Below are 9,555 nucleotides of genomic sequence, written 5' to 3'. Positions count from 1 at the left end.
TGTAAACCCTTAGTGGGTGTGGGTTAGCAACTAAGGTGGGGCCCAAGGTGGGGCTAACTCCAGGGAGGGCCTAGTTTACATGTCTAGGAGATCAGAGGCTTTTAGACTACGTGGGTTTAAGTCCGCCTCTTTGTGACGATTCTAGGTCACGTGGGTGAGTCGCATGTGTGACTCACTCCTGACGCTGAAAAAGATATAAAAACCAGGGGTTAGCTGTCTGTTCCTTGGAGCTCCTCCTTACAGCCATGGTGGCGCATGATTCTGGGTCAGCCCTTGTTCCAAGCTCCCGGGCTGAACCTAGATGTTGGTAACTATGAATCTGTATTGGGTCTGTCTGTTGATGTTTGTACTTTGTTTGTATTTTATTCTGAAGTTCAGGGTGCTGGATTTTTCCCCTGAACTAAGTGAATGTTGTCTGTATACTGGATTAAAGTAAACTTGTCAACCCCTTCACCTTGCTTTCCTTATTAAAGCAGATCAAAAGAACCTGTGCTTTCCCGACGTGCCGGCAGCTTTCTGGGTGCTGGCTGTGGGTGGATCTTACACCCCCACAGAAGCTGCTAGCTGGATTGTTGAAACACTATACTGGCTCTCTTGTTATTTACAGATTTATTAATCTTTTATACATAAACCAGTTTCTATGCTGAATGTATTTCAACTGTGAGAAACAACTTGTAGGATCTCTGACAAGGAAAGGTAAAGACTTTCCTTGTGATGTCTGATCATATGGTTACATTATTTAAATATTACTAAAAGTAGGCGGTTCAAGAACTGCATTCCTCCAAGTCCTGTCTCATTTTAAATTCTATTTGTTTCCAGGGAAACTCCAAGAAGGCTTTAAATATAATACATCCCTGTTATATGTCTTTGAGAAGGAGAATAAATATACTCAGTATTCGAGTAAATAATCTGATGTCACAAATTCAAAAGCCCCCTTCAAGAATACAGATCTCAACCCATCCATACCTTCCTATATTGTATGACACATGCCCCACAAAATGTCCCAACCTACCGTTTAACACTGGACCCAACTCATTGTCCTTTCTATCCTCTATCATAGATAAAAGTATTTGTGAACAAGCTGTATTAGTTTTTCATCCAAATGCATCTTTAAATTGGGGCAATAGACATTTTTCATCCATTTGGTATCTGTCGTGTGAATGACAAACTCCTTTTGAGTAATTACAGATCTCTTTCAAGAGGCTCTGAAGTTTTCTGGGAATTAATGTAATCGGCATATCATCCACAAACAGGAACATCTGGAGGGTGTCACTGTCCATAAGAGCTCACTCTTCAACCTTCCATGTGCTAGACTCCTCCATCACAGGGGTGAATACCTTTGGTAAGATTATATCTCCCTGTTTTGTGCCTCATCTATTGTTTATCATCAGAGGATTGCTGAACAAGGTTATTTCTGTTGTCAACTCTTCCAAGGAATCTTGAATTATTTTTATGTATGTATGGAAGACACCTTTTTTTGTAAAACAGTCTGGAAGCCAGCATTTTGTTCTATCAAACTAAATGATTATTCATAATCAACAAACAATAAGATACATGCTAAAAATCATTGCACGAAATTGTCATGTTAAAATTGTTTACTATGAAAGTTTTCTTACTTTTTTGGTAAAAACAAAGATTTTAAGATCATAGATGGAGATCTGGAAAGAATCTCATTTTGTTTCACTTTGTCACTTTCACTATCATTTTCTTTTGAGGGGCATAGACAATAGAGTGTGGAGTATAGGGAGGAGATATGGAATTGTATGCCTCCTTAGACATTTTCCAGCTGAGTAGCTGTTAATAGGTCATTTACCCTATTAGAGATTCAGTTTCCTTGTCTGAAAATGGAGAAAATAATATTTGTATTACCTACCTCCCAGGGCACCAGCCCTGGAGTCAGGCGGACCTGAGTTCAAATCTGGCCTCAGACACTTGATACACTTACTAGCTGTGTGACCTCGGGCAAGTCACTTAACCCCATTTGTCCTGCCTTTCCCCCTCCTAAAACAAACAAAAAAAATGCTATGAAAATGTGAGTTACATGGTTCTGACAATGCACATTATTATATGCCACACTTTGGTTTATTCAAAGCAGCCTTGGAAAGTGAGGTACCCAAGTTGATGGGAATGAAAATGGATGGAACTGACTGGGGAAGAAGGAAGTTCCCATGACTTTTGATTTCAGCCCCATTTCTTTGTTTATAAGCTTTTAGCTGAGAGAGTGTTTGCGACCTTGTTTTCTTCATTCTCTGAGCTGTGATGAGAGTATTGATTCATCTCCTCCCTAGAGATGCTGGCTTCAGCTCCAGCACCCTTTTCTCCCAGCCTGGTATGACAAAAGTTCCAAGCCCGGAAGTCTTTTGTTTCGCTTCTGAGCCTCATCTGTAAAATTCACCTCGTGAATTTAGTCAGTCCTATGTGAGGTTAAGATCAGGGAGCTGGGCACAATAGGGGTAGAAGAATCATGTGCCAAGAAAATTTGGTATCTCTACATCCGCCACAGATACTAAAAAGGGGGAGGGAGAGTACCTGCCAGATTTTCGGGCTGGGTTTTTTTTAAATGTCCCAAACTTGTGATGCTATTAATATCTGTGATTAACTAGAATGTTTGAATTGTTCGTTGCAACAATTGCTTTATAAATATTTATTCCCTTGGAAAGCACTCTCTGTACTATCATTTTGTCATTATGCAAGGAGTGGAAGGAACTCCCAGTTTAATGGAAAGCTCCAACTGTTCTGATATGATGAGAGACAGCTTGGTAGAATGAGAAGACCTGGGTTCAAATCCTGCCTCAAGCACTTATTAGGTTTGTGACCTCAGACACATCATGCATCTTTTCTTGGATTCAAGTGTTCTCATCTATAAAACAAGACAATTAAGCTATTCTCTAAAGTTCCTTCCAACTCTATTTAATGGCTAGTATTTATATAACACGTTAATCTTTGCAAAGCCTTTTACAAATATTATCTCACTTGATCCTCACAACAATCCTGGAACTTAGGGTATCTTCACTTTATAGATGAGGATAAAGAAGCACAAGGCAGACAGAGGTTACGTGACTTGCCCAGGGTCACATAGTGTCTGAGGCCATGTTTGAACTGAGTCTTGATGCAGTGATCCATCCACTGCACCTAGCAGCCCTTAAGATTCTATGATCTTACAAAAGTGAATTGGATCCAATGTGATAGAGTTCCAGCAGCTTGATAGGAATCTGCATCTTTTCCAAACTGCACTTACACTATTGGCATTTCTCTGTGGTTAGAAAGGAATAGGTATAAATTAACAAAGCTACAGTTGAACTGAGTTAGTTCTGTGAACTCTGTTTCTGAACAGCTGTTTAGGATAAGCCACTGACTGGAACCAAAAGGCAGCAGTAGCCTTATAAGGTTAAAAGAGCACCCAGGTTTTGAGGGAGGCGGGCAGTGCTGAATGACTACAATAATGTCTCATGCACTATTTGGAGCCTTTACAATGCAATAAAAGTGTATTCCAGGGGATGAGCCACCAAAGATTCATCCCATATTAGCTAATTACTCTTATTTGCTGACTTAAAGCTTCAGTTCTTTTCCATGGAGCTGTGTGTTGATACAAGTTATTTGCTTTGCTCCGTATTTACAGTTTGGGTCTTCTTCCTGCTCAGAACTGCATTTCACAACACATATCAAAAGGGTTCATGCATCTCCTGGATGTTCCCCAGCTATGTGGCACAGGGGAAGGAGAGAAGGAAATGAAGAGAGCAAAGGAAAGAAAAGTGCTTTTATTAAGTGTAACTATGTGCCAGGACTGTGTTGGAGATACAAATACAAGCAGAAACAGTCCCTGCCCTCAAGGCACTTAACACTCTAAAGAGAAAAGTCAAGACACAGAAGTAAACTGAAAAGAAGAGGTGGGCAAATGAAGTTACCTGGTCCAGGCATGGTTCAGAGGCAGTCAGGAAATGCACTGGGAAGACGATGATAGCAGGTCAGCCTCAGTCTCCATAAAATGAAGGGTCCAGGAGGAATTTACCCATTGGAGAAAGGGGGTGGGCTTTGCGGAGTGATACTACATTGAAAATGTATAGGGAAGGGGAGGGGGAGATGGCTGGGCCAAAGTGAAGAAAAAATGTGATATATTAGCCAGCAGTAGAGGAGAGCCTGGTTTTGAAGTCTAGAAGCTGAGAACAGAAAGGAGAGGACAATAGTGTCCCAAAAGCCATGTAGGGACTAGTGGCAGCAAAAAATAAAGTATCTAATATCCTAATTGATTTGAAGTACAGACTAGAGAATAATAAAATTTTCATCATGATAGCCTGGGGTTCAACTATAATTGATGTCCCCTTTTGTGGATGAGGACCCCAACTTTTCAAAGAGAAATTTTTGATTGCTCCAATGCCTCTGATCTATACTCAGTAGGTTCTTTCTAAAAACAAATTAAAATGGTCTCGTATCTGGGGGTTGTTAGGTAGAAACCTAACTTCCCTGCTCCTTACCTCTTCATTTCTCCTTTGCTGCTCCATCTTTCACCATTAACTCTCATCTTGCCACATGCTCCATCAGTTTCTGCCATTTCTGCAGGTCATGACATTCATTAAATCAAGGCCCTCCACAAAATGGTACCACCCAAACTTTCCAGCTTTACCGCCTGCTATTTCCCTTGAAATATTTTTTCTTCTTCTGCAAAACTAGACTACCCACAATCTTTTTTTTCCATCCATCTCTTTTTTCATTTCTATACAGTTGTCCCAGCTCTTCCTCCTACCTCTGTTGAAATTCTTCCCTTCCTTTAAGATCTTACTCAGGTGACATTTCCTCTATGAAGACTACCCTAAACATCCCATCTTAAAGTAATTTGTCCCTTCTCCAATTTATCATAGTAATTTGTTTAGACCTCTCTTTTGAATTTTTACATCCTGTGTTATATTATTGATAGAGAGAAGGTCTTGAAGCTGAGAAGAACTGGATTTAATTTCCACTGTCTCTGATATACATTGATTGTGCGAGCCTGGGGAAGGCATTTAAACTCTAACTGCTCTAAGCAAATCTCTAAGACTATATGTTGCAGAAACAATTCCAACTTACATTGGTGAAGGGAATTTCTTCTCCTGAGGGTTCCCTATCCTATACTAATTAAGTCACAGTTCCCACTACCACCAACACCACTAGATTTTTGTAAGCTCCTTAAGAAAAGGAATCTTGTGCCTAACCAACTGCCTTACGTGGAGGAGGTACTTAATAAATGTTTATTAAATCAAACATTCGGTGAAGTTTAGGGAGCCTTTTTCAATTTATATCCAACTGCAAGCTTGAAGAAAAAACAGGTGTGTTATGTCAAGTTCAGACCTTTCCACACCAAGCAGGATATTAATAAAATCTCAATTAAGAGTTGTATCAAAGCTCTCGTCACAGCATCATGCTTTGCAAAGTGCATGGCAAAGGTGAAAGTCCAAGCTATGGGCCAAATAGAAATCATGCTCCATGAAACTGAGGCAGCAGTAAATTACTCTTATTTTAGAGTTCTAGGCAGTTCACAACTGTCAAGGGAACGATATAGTGGAAATTATTCACAACCAGCACGATAATCACGGGGATTTCTCTCATAATACATAACCTCTACTTGAGGCAACCAAAAGAAGAATGGGAAAAGGACAAAAAGGCAAAGGGAGAGAAGAAAGGCAAGAGAAAGGGAGGAGAAAAAAAGGAAGAAAAGGAAAGGAGTAAAATGCAGGAGGTTTTCAAATAACCACTCCAATTAATCAGCCAAGAAAAATACTCTTAAAAGTTTGAGTTTTGACAGGACTTGTTATTTAATTATTAACCACAAGTCATATGTTGGCCATAGGAAGTGCTATAAATAACAATCAAAGGCTTGCTTATGAAAAATCCCCATCACAAGAAAGCTAAGATTGTTAAGGACAAAATATATTCAGAGCAGATGCTGCCCTCCTGAGTACCAGAGGAGTATTGCTACTTGCCAAGTAAAGACCATAAGCCTCTGAAAACTATGAGGGAATTTTGACAATTTGAATCGTTAGTTAATCCATATACACTTATTTTCTAAAAGAACAAATTTAGGAGTAATGCTGGGCTGTTACTTTAAGCATTTATTTAAGTTAATGGGTTAATAAAAAATTAATAATAATAATGTATTATATTAATAATAATAATATAATAATAAGTTAATGAAAAAGAGAAAAAATAACATTATGGAAAAAATTACAAGAAAAACTATGAAGAATTCTATAGAAATATTTTTAAACCAACTTAGTGGTTTTTGTTGATGGGCCACAACTTTATATTCCTAGATATCACTAAACTGTTTACAATTAGAAACTCAGCATTAGAGAAGAGCAGTCAGCAAAATTAAACAAAACCAACAAATATCAACCTTCATTATTTTGCCCATTTTAAGATCTTGCGTACACAGAAGCATAATTGCCATTCGAAATCTTTAATAGCAATAAAGTTACAATCACCCCTCTATTTAGCCTAACATCTTAATTCCAAATATTTGATCTGCAATGTACACTTGAGCAGTTTCCCATCACATAATTATTTTTTAAAAATTCCTGTTTAGAAGCAGCATTTTTTTTTCTTTCTGTACATTTTCTTTTAAAGTAGGATCTCTTTCTTCTCTAAGAACTGGCTCATATTTTTATCCTTTATCAAAAATTAAAGGGGGTAGGGAGGAGCAGGTATTGCATTTTTAAAAGTTTTTTACTTTTATAAGGAAAGATAAAATTCATTCTCACAGAACTTCACAAGTTGTGTTGCTGGTGCAGAATTTCTTATACTAGGTAAGTAAATTGGGAATCAGATGCAAATCCCCCCTTTATCATCACAGGAATCTGTATTATTAAAAAATAACGGAGCTTGTGTATTTTTTAAACTGAGCAATTATCTTTCAACAAAATGATTTTGATTTGGAAGTTGAAAATCAACAGAAACTATGCTGTGCACAAATTCCAAGGGAGTTAACTTCTTTTCCATCCTATCCCATAGTTGCAAAGGAGAAATAAAGTTTCATGCAATAGAGCCATTAGAGAGAAGAAAAGAAGTTAGGAAGAGTTGGTGTTCTAGAAAGCAGGTATCTTGCACACACAGCACAGAGAAAGAAGTTTTAGAGTAGGTCAACTTGGAGATAGTACAGGAGGTCGGCAATGCATTCAGCAGAAAGCTTCACCACCTGATACTGGTATATCACTTTGATTGTCTGGCCATCAATACATAACCAGCCATTCAGACCAATTTAGAAGACACGCATAGTATAATGACCACCAACTGCACCGTTTCCATTATGATAGACCACTACAAAAAGTCAATAGTTTCTGTGACCTTTAAAATTTTTATTTTTTACACTTGGAGAAAGCAGCAATCTCTGCTAATTTCCAAGTCCACAGTACACTCAATATTCTTAATAAGCTTTTGATATCCGCCAGTCTTCTCAGGAGGGAGCTTTTCCAGGGTCACTCTCTGACAAATCTCAATCTTTTGCTTAGTTTTTGTGGTATATCCTCAGAAAGACATTCTTGCCACCCGACTTTTCATTGCATTCTGGACTGTGTGTAAAAATAATGGTTTCAAAGTAGCAGATTCCTTTGAAATTCTGCTGGTCAACTACTGATCTTATGTGTCCCCCAAAGATGTTGGTAATTAGAGTCCAACTGAAGTAGGCCTCCCAAGTGACTGATGTTTTGTTCCGGGGGTCACTTGTTCTCACTCAGATTCACTACCTTCTCCTTGTCTCTTTTTATCTTCAAGTACAGACTGTGTTTCAGGTCCACTGGAAACTGAAAATTTTTCATTATTTGGTAAAAAGAAGTTTAAGTTCAACATTTCCTTGTGTAGTCAATTTAGAATAAACCCTAGACATTCTTCAGTGTCTTCCTGTTGACCCTTTTCAGAGAGGCTTGACTTGATAACTGGCAGCATTCTATATATGTATATATAAGTGTGTTTAAAGATGGCTCCAGGGTGGATATCCCTCACTATCTTGTCACCAAGAGCTTGTTTGGCTTTTGGAGGTATTGGCATATTGGTGAACTCATTCATTAGCCAACAAAACTGTTTATCATGGATGTCGATGTGCATGACCACTGCACTTTGGAATACACTGGACTGAACTTCATTAGATGATATATTGGGGGGCATGCAACCAATGCCTGCAGATAGCACTGATATAGCACTGGTTTCCTTTATTGATCAGCTCCCGGGGTTGCAAAGATACTGGTTTATGTACTAGCATTACATTTTCTAGTAATTTTATTGCTACATGATCCTCTGAAACTAGAAGGAGAATTTTTTATTTTAACCTGTTTTTCAGGGCCCAGAGCAGATGTGTCAGGAGAGGAATATTTAGTTTCAATATATGCCACAGGTGTGGAAGCTTTTGTAAGAAAGGCTAGCCTAGGATTTAGCAAGCTGATTAACAGAAATTAATTCTGTAACAGGGGTTGTGACAGAGGATTCAAGTGCTTGCCCATTAGCAACTCCAAGACTTTCAGTAGTACCAGTACAAAGCTGTGTAACAACTGTCCTTAATGGGCTACCCCTGCCAGCCTCCAAAGGGATTCAAGACTGTTCAAAATTAGTAACATGGCATACCTCAGGCTGCCCTGCAGTCCTGATGTTGTCTAGTGATCTAGGAAAAGAATCACCAATCACAGTGGCACTGATGAAGTTCATAGAATTTTCAGGGCCATTATGAGTCCTTGGTGATGGTGATATATTTCTCATAAATTCTATTTCCTCTGTACTTATATTGCTCAGTACTGATGAATTTACATGACCATTTACAAGGGCTTCTGTAGGGATATGGTCATTGACATCTCTCAAAATAGCTGTAGTATCCATGTGGCCTTTTTCCTTCTTTTTACATTCCTTTTGTCCAAGGCCTCAAGAAAGACTGTCATTTTCTATATTTTCCTCTTTGGCATTAGAACCATTTACCAAAGCAAGCATAGGGCCTGTGAACTGGCAGTCGATGGAGTTCTTTCATTGTCTTATGTCATCATGGTTCTTTCTGGAAGTTGTGTAACCAAGAATAAATTCTGGAGCCTGAGGATTCAGCGTGCTTGAAATACTGTAGTCAGTGTTACTCAGTAAAGATTCATCTTGTTCAGTAACTTCAGTAACACCAAACTCAATTCCCCATCATGTAGTTCCTCTGGGGTTTCAGTGTCATGCAAAACTGTTCCGTTATATGGTGGAAGCTCAAGAACAAAGAGTCACAAAAAACTGAATGACCTCAGCAGGAATAGTATCTCCAAAAAAATACATTGATATATTCTATAGAATTTTTAAAAATTGATTCCCTTTTTTCTGTAAAATCATAAAAATTAACAAATACCCATATTTCACCTTCTTCAGGAAATAAAGGATTCTGTTTCATTTCATGGGGAATACCTTAAAAAGGCGGGGTAGAGCCAAGATGGTGGGGTGAAAGCAGGGACTTGCTTGAGCTCTCTCCCAAATCCTTCCAAACACCTGTAAAAAATTACTCTAAACAAATTCTAGAGCTACAGAACCCATGAAATGACAGAGTGAAGCAAGTCTCCAGCCCAAGATGGCCTGGAT

General features: G+C 38.6%; 2 pseudogenes; both read right to left on the bottom strand.

Moving 5' to 3' along the window:
• Positions 1 to 7,099: 7,099 nt before the first annotated feature.
• LOC118847213 lies at positions 7,100 to 8,462 on the bottom strand (annotated as a pseudogene).
• Positions 8,463 to 8,550: 88 nt separating this feature from the next.
• Positions 8,551 to 9,258, bottom strand: LOC118847212 (annotated as a pseudogene).
• Positions 9,259 to 9,555: the final 297 nt, after the last annotated feature.

Source organism: Trichosurus vulpecula, chromosome 4 (genome assembly GCF_011100635.1).
Source record: "Trichosurus vulpecula isolate mTriVul1 chromosome 4, mTriVul1.pri, whole genome shotgun sequence".
Lineage (NCBI taxonomy): Eukaryota > Metazoa > Chordata > Mammalia > Diprotodontia > Phalangeridae > Trichosurus > Trichosurus vulpecula.
Note: the sequence above shows the minus strand (reverse complement) of the source record. Positions and strands in the feature narration are given on the sequence as shown.